Consider the following 7,633-nt stretch of genomic DNA (forward strand, 5'->3'; position numbering starts at 1 on the left):
TACTTCAATTTATAACTAATAATCAGTAAAACTCTACTTTTATGCATACATTATTTACTGAACTGTATTTATACAGTTAATTAATGTTTAAATACACTGCATAACAATTTCAGATACTTAGAATAGCATATGTTACATCCATTCTCCCTCTATACTCAGCAGAATCCCTTCCCTTCCCTTTGCTGTTAAACATCCCTGTTCAGCAACTAAAGTAATGTCCAGACTGGTCCAGCTAAGGTCCATAGTCATATAGATAATAGCAACAATTGCTGGTTTAAATAACTATTTTAATTATAAAATTTTTAACTAACATTTTCCCTGATAAATACTGAATACAGAGTTTGAAAGTCTGAGATTAAAAGATAATGTGTTTTTTTAATTTTTTTTTTTTATAGGTCAGCAGGTTTCAGGCAAGTTGGCTGGTTTCAGTCACCCACTTTCTCAAGATGATGCAGGTCCTGAGGAACAAATGTAAATCTGCTAGACTGTTGGTTTTGACTCGCGTAGAGTTACTTTTCTCCACAGTAGCTGGTATGGGGCTGTGATTTGGATTTTTAATGAAAAGAGAGTTGATAACATAGAGATGTTATTGTTATTGCTGAGCAGGACTTGTACAGCATCAAGGCCTTTTCTGCTCCTCATACTAACAGCGAGGGGGCTGGGAGTTCACAAGGAGTTGGGAGAGGACACAGCCAGGACTGCTGACCCCTACTGACCATAGGGATACTCCATACCATATGGTATCATACTCAGCATATTAAACTGGGGGAGGAAGAAGGGGATATTTGAAATTATGGTATTTGTCTTCCCAAGTCATTGTCACATGTGATGGACCGTTTTCCTGGGGATGGCTGAACACCAACCTGCCAAGGGGAAGGGGTGAATGAATTTCTTGTTTTGCTTTGCTTGCATGTGTGGCTTTTTCTTTAACTATTAAACTATTTTTATGTCAACCCATGAGTTTTCTCTTTTTTATCCTTTTGATTCTCTCCCCTATCCCACTGGTGGAGAAGTGAACAAGTGCTACGTGGTAGCTGGCTGGGGTTAAACCACTACATAAACTCACCTCAAAACAAGCAGATTTAGTTCATCAGGGCATTTAGGCTCCTTTTCTGCTAAGGATTGAGGATCTTTGGTCTCAAGTCCATCTTCAGAGGAAAGTTCATCTTACTTTTGTTTCAGTCAAGAGATCTACCATATCCATCAATCTATTAAAATATCAGCAGATTTTTCTATTGGAGCCAATCAGATACAGCAAAAGAGCATTCACAGTTTCCCCCTCCCCCCCACCCCCCGCTCCCCCTGACTGGTTTATTCTCTTTGGCTAAGTCTGTACCTAAATTTTTATTCATAGAAGTAGCTGTCCTTCAAGAGCACATGAAATGGGCATGTAGACATAATGAGAGGCACTGTAGATTTTTTATTTATTTGAACATTTATTCATTCCTCTGTTCATTCACTTTATTTGTTCACGATGTTGTTCTTATGATTCCTACACTCATCCTGAATAATGTGGTCACAGAAAACTGCAGTTTATCAAAAGTATGCCAACATTTAAACATATGAGTTGTCACTTTGAAGTCATGTATCAGGGGTCAGAGGGAACAATTTGGAAGCTAAATTATGAGCCCAATAAACCCTAATAAATTTTTCACATAACAGTCCCAGCAGATTCATCAGCCAGAATTGTTTAAAATAGCAGCACATATCTTAACATACTCAATATATTGTACAAGGAATGGAAGCACAGAAATTTTTGTGCAACAAAAAAGAACGTATCCTACTGTCATAACCACATATTTGATGTACCTTCTCCATGACAAAATTATACAAGACAGTGGACCAGTAAATTACAATATTCAGATGCCTGCTGTGTTTCAGCTAGTTGAACACACCTCTGCTCACTGTGCTAATCAGATGTTAAGCCCCTTAAATTGTGTTCTACAAAAACACTTCTAAGACATAATTTATCTAGTTATCTACTGCTTTTCTACAGGAGACGAGAGACAGTTCAAACCACGAGCCAGTATAAGTGGTCTCGAGGAGAGCTTTACCAGTGGTAGAGTTTGCTTGAAATGACTGAGTAGATGTTTCAGGCAACTCTTTTGTGGCAGGACAGTAAAAAGCTGACGTGACATGTTTGACATAATTTCCTTTGGCAAATAATGGAAACCTTTTGAAAATGAATTGATTTCCATTTTCAAAAACAATCTGTTCAGAAGCTCTCTGTCCTTGAAGACAAGAGTCTTAAGAATTCACCATCTGGGCTGAATTCATTGTATTCATATGGAATAATTCAAGCCATTTACATTAGTTATCTGCTACAGGAAAATATCCATGTATTATAATAGAGATATATATATTCTACCAGTGATCCATGTAAGTTAGGTGCAGTCCTATCATGGAGGTAGGCATCAAGACTGACTTCTGAAGGGCATTCCAGTGTTAAGGGAAGATGTTTTAGGGTGAGAGAGTGTTAAGGCTTGAATGAATGCAAGCATACAATGATGAGGAGCCAAATCCAGCGGAAGTTAATTTCCCAAGCAGAGACAGTTCAATGGGGACAAAGACAGCTGCTAATATTTTTCTATTATTATTAATTATATTTTTAAAGAAACAAGAAACTGATTTTTTGCAACCAAACACAGCTCTTGGTTAATTTTTTTTTTTTAACTCCCCAAATTAACCTAAGAGCTTTTTTGTCAATCTGGGCAAATCTGGAAGAGATTTAGAAACAAATTCAGAGAGTCTTTGAATATGATTTTCTGTATATGATTTAGTACTCTACCTTCATATGGAAAATCAACTTAAAATAACTTTTACTTAATTTCAATATATCACAGCTGCTTGGGATGATATATACTTCTTGTGTCCATATACTTCCTGATGATGTGTGCAGCAATATCTCCTGTCTCCAAGTTGTTATGAATCAGGCAATATTCCTGGTGTGCTAACCAACAGTGAGAGATGATAACTCTGTTCATGTATTAGGGATTAATCTTCTACTGCAGTAAGGAATGTATCTAAAATGTACAAGATTCACCACACACACCAGCCTAGCACCTGTTAGAGTATACAGATGGTCAGCCCTGCCATGGAGCTACACTAACAAAATAATAACACAAGAAATAATAAGATACTACAAAGAGCTTGAAAGGGGGGAACACATGCTTAGAAATCTAATTCTGACATGGCTACATTAACAAGACAGCAACATAAGAAGTAGCAGAAATGAGAATTGATTGATAACAAAAAGAGGTCACTAACTTAAAGGAATTGCTGATGGAGCTAGAAATTACCACTGCAAACATATCACAAACACTGAAGAGGTATAAAGGAGCAAAATTAGGGACAATAGGAAAAGTAAGTAGGAACAGCCTGTTTATTTGGGAGTGGATGAGGGTGGTAAAAGGAAAAAATTGAGAAGTTAAAAAGGGAGAAAAAGGGAATGTAAGCAGAAGTGTATCATTTAACTAGCTGTTTAGGGGTATCTGTTGAGCAGTCTTCTGTTGATCCCTCTTGAAGAAGGAAAATAAATCTATTGTTAATCTGATAATATGTGTGTCTGACTTTTTTCTGGGGTAAGTGGGGATACTTGAGGTGTTTTCTCTAAAACTGGTGAGGGAATAAATGAAGGAGATGTACCAATCCTAATAGCTGTGGTATTGAACTTTTAGCAGAATTCATATTCAGTTGAGCATCTAAGCTCACAATAGCCAGCAAGCTAAAAAAGCCATTTCTAAATACTGAGAAACACTCAGTCCCTTATGCTAAGCCAAATTCAGTATTCAGTATTCAGTACGGTTGTTAGCTGCCAAAACCACTTGTCACTTACCCATATTAGCATGGAAGTAGTGATGCCACATATTTACTTAACCCTGTAACGGTTATATGGGAGGGGGAAACCCAGGGGAGACCCAGATTCAGTTCTGTTCCTTACCTGAATTAGACCCACATCTCTCTCAGCACAATAAGAAATTATATCATGTGGAAGTCTCCTGATCTCTTCCAGTATATTTTATGTAAAATACTTATATAATTACTGGATCAGAATTAATGTTTCAAGTCATCTATTTATGCTTAGAGTTAGTCAGATAGTTCACCAGGGTTATACGGAAATTTGGAGTATATGAAATCTGAACGTGCAAGCTTCACAGTCAAAACTCAAGCACCTGTGTGGTTTTTGTGTGTGCTAAAGTTCCATTTGTGATGTCAAAGGTCCCAAACACCTTGTCCTGAGTACAGGTAACTTTTGGGTTGGGTTCATAATTTTTTGGAATCTGCAGGAATTTTATACCTTGCTGATAACAGCTGAATGTCTCGCAGCCGTTTTCTGAAACAGAAGACAACATACAACACAGAATTTGCTGTACAATATAGAAGCTTAGCACATGCTGTTTACAATTTTACACTACCTTCAGTATCATAAAGCCCCAGCGAATGATGCATGCTTTAGAAACTCTGAGAATTTCTACAACTTTGTGGTTTTAAGTGGTCTATGATTGTCCTGCTGTGAAATTACAGAAACAGCATACTTTGTAGCAAGCTCCATTTTAAGTTTTTCCCCTTCCACTTGTAAAGGGAACCAAATAACACTTCATTTATTGTCTACTGAATTAAACTGTTGTAGAATTACTATAATGTTCCCAGTGGCTTCCATGTTACTGTCTACAAGCTGATAAAACTGAAATCTTCTCATAATGTCCTGCTGGGACAGAGGCTTGGGGTTTGTGTTGATCTGAGCATTTTCTATACCTGCTATACTTTCTTGCTTGCTTTTTGTTCAACAACAATCTTTTGTGCTGCATGACCACTTTCTATAAGAAAAGCAGAAAATCTAATTTTAAGTGTTCACTAAAATGTGGGAATGATAGACTCAATAAAATAGACCAGTTCAGATATTTCAGTGTACTGTACAAGCCTCGATGTTAAACCCTTATGTCTCATCTCAGACATTTACTTTAGTCAGGTTATTGGCAATTTTGCCAACAAAATTTTTCTCAACAAAATGTTGAGATTTATCTTGACATTAGAAAACAGAAAATGCGTTTGCAGACCTACAGCACATGTCCCATGTAGAGAGGTTGAGACATCATACTCTGACAAAGAGAAGGCTAAGGAGCAACGTAATAGTAGTCTACAACTTTCTGAAGCACAGATACAAAATTGCAGAGGCAAACTCCCCAGCTGTGGCAAATGGCACAACAAGAGGCAATAGCCGGGTTGGACATCAGAAGAAACTTCACTGGGAGTATGGTGCAACACTGTAACAGGTTGCCCATGGATGATGTGGACATACTAGGAAGTTTTCAGGATTTGGTTAGACAAACCCATGGCTGACATAACTCAGTGCTGGGGATAGTAAAGCTCTAATGGGGTGGCTAGACAAGTGTCCCTCTGATGTTCCTTCCAAACAACATTTCTCTGACTCTGTGATGCAATTCTGTCATTCTCCCTTCTTAAGTCAGTGGAAATGCATGTGCAAAAGTTTTGTGGGTTTTTTCCTAAAAATCTATAATTATGCTGATTGTTAAAATAGTTTAGCAGAACTAGATATTTTTTCGGCAAAAAGTAAGCACATAGGTGAAGAGCAACAAGGACTCATTGTACAGTAAAGCTGTACGGTAAAAGGTACTGCTGCAGACAGACAGAACACGGCAGTGAAAATGTGTTCTGAGTGTCCCTCCTTTCTTGCATCCACTTCCTCCAACCATATAATGTAATATTTTACTGCTAGCATAGAGGAACTACCTGCAACTATGCATCCAGGGGTAGCCCAGTGCCTAACAGCCAGTCCCTGAGTCCACACTGCCACAAGCAATCTGTGGGCTGTACAGAGAAGGTGTGCATATGGTGCACTGTTCTTCAGATCATAGAAAGAATGAAATAAAACCTACAGGAATAAATCAACTTGGAATTCAACAAGACAGCAAAAATCATCAGGCTAAATAATTAATTTTTCCTTGGACTAAATGTAGCATTAGTGCAATGTAGTTTGTGCATTAAACATTGCTTGGGATAGTGATTTTACAGGCATGATTTATGGGATCAGTAAGCAAAGATTACCTGCTATGCTTGTAAATCTTTGCATTGGATTGATAGTTTACAAAAATAGCTTTCAAAGTAAATAAGGGTATACTTCATGATTCCCTTAGGGATATGTATGGACTTGCTGAAGAGAAGACACCTCCAAGAGACCTTTCAGAGCTTTAGCAAGGAAAAGCTTTTGGATTCAAGTAGAGTTCTTCAGATAAATATATATCTGCTGCACTAAATATGCATCTCATGAAGAGAAATTTGGGTACTGAATAATGAATTCTGCCCAAGCCTTGAGCTTTGTTGGACTTTTCCCTAAATATTTCTGATGAATGGGTAATGCTGCACTAAAGACATAGATTAGAAACTGACTGATCCCCTTCACAATAGTGACCTCAATTTTGTAGATGCTAAGAATCACAAACCAATCAAGCAGTCTCCTTCTTTTCATTAGAGACAAGCATTTATTTTACTTCTGATTTGTATTTATTTCTTCCCTGGGATCTTTTTAGATTATAACACCAAATAAGACAATTTTCCCTAAGGTATATTGTAATTTCTCAGCTTTGAAGCAAGAAAGGTGTAGAGGAGGCTATGGCATGAGTTAATTTATTTACAAGTACCTGTTTCTACTGATTAATGTTTGTCTGAACCAGAAGGAGTCTGCTTTCAAGTTTAGTCATTAAAAATGTGAAAGCAATTTTGCTAACACAAACTTTTCTTTCTCAGGCATGTCACAGCTATTTCAAACTGTGAAAAAAAAAAGTAGAAAAATAGAAATCAGAAAACTGTCCATTTTTCTGTCCTTAAACCTAAACTGTGCTGTTGACCAGCCATATGTCCAGACATCTCAGGTCTTGATATTCCTACAATCCACCCACTGATATTTGCCAATGATCCAAGTCTGCAGTAGTGCAATTTAGAGTAAAATCCAATCTTTTTTTTGCACTAGTTTCCCATCCTGGGCACTAGAATGGTGTTTAGCGTCATTCTTGGAGGGAAGAGTAATTCCCCTTACTGCAGAAACCTGTGGATGAAATCATAGAATCACAGAATCATAGAAATTGTACATTCTGCACCAGCTTGGAGGACAGCCTAGTCGATCAATGCTCCCCACGGTCCCCATTACTTTAAAATTACAAGTTGGATTGGCAGACATTATAGATGGTATGGCTTGACCAGAGTTACCCGAATACACTGATTTACATATAATGAGAATGCAGCTGTAAGAACATACAGTGAGGGAGGCATTGCTACCATACATTTCTGTTGTAAATGCATATTGCACAATAAAATATAAGTCTATAATGAACAATACCAAATGATCTGGTATCTGGGGGCCCAGCCTGGCCATGTTTGTCCTTCCAGGACTTCCTGAACTGACTCTGTTTCCACTCCTGTAAAACACATTCATTTGACAATAACTGGGATTGTGGTGCATAAATGGTTTCCCCGTGCCACCACCAGAGGTGAGGAGGAGAAGAGATGAGTGATGTCCACCATGCTTCCTTGCTTCAGGATCTACTACTGGCACATCACTCCCCAGGATAATGCAGGACCCTGCGAAGAACTTCTTTTGGGGGGAGATTAAGATATA

The 7,633-nt window shown here is 37.9% G+C and overlaps 1 long non-coding RNA gene across 1 annotated transcript; it reads right to left on the reverse strand.

Annotated features, from left to right (window-relative positions):
- Positions 1 to 287: 287 nt before the first annotated feature.
- Positions 288 to 6,705, reverse strand: LOC113964293. The gene is made up of 5 exons (XR_003533149.1): positions 6,660 to 6,705; positions 5,752 to 5,893; positions 4,173 to 4,333; positions 1,067 to 1,208; positions 288 to 458 (listed from the first exon to the last, which is right to left on the reverse strand). It is a non-coding gene; the product is annotated as an uncharacterized LOC113964293 (long non-coding RNA).
- Positions 6,706 to 7,633: the final 928 nt, after the last annotated feature.

This window comes from Neopelma chrysocephalum, unplaced genomic scaffold, assembly GCF_003984885.1.
Source record: "Neopelma chrysocephalum unplaced genomic scaffold, ASM398488v2 Primary Assembly neopelma1_42, whole genome shotgun sequence".
Classification (NCBI taxonomy): domain Eukaryota; kingdom Metazoa; phylum Chordata; class Aves; order Passeriformes; family Pipridae; genus Neopelma; species Neopelma chrysocephalum.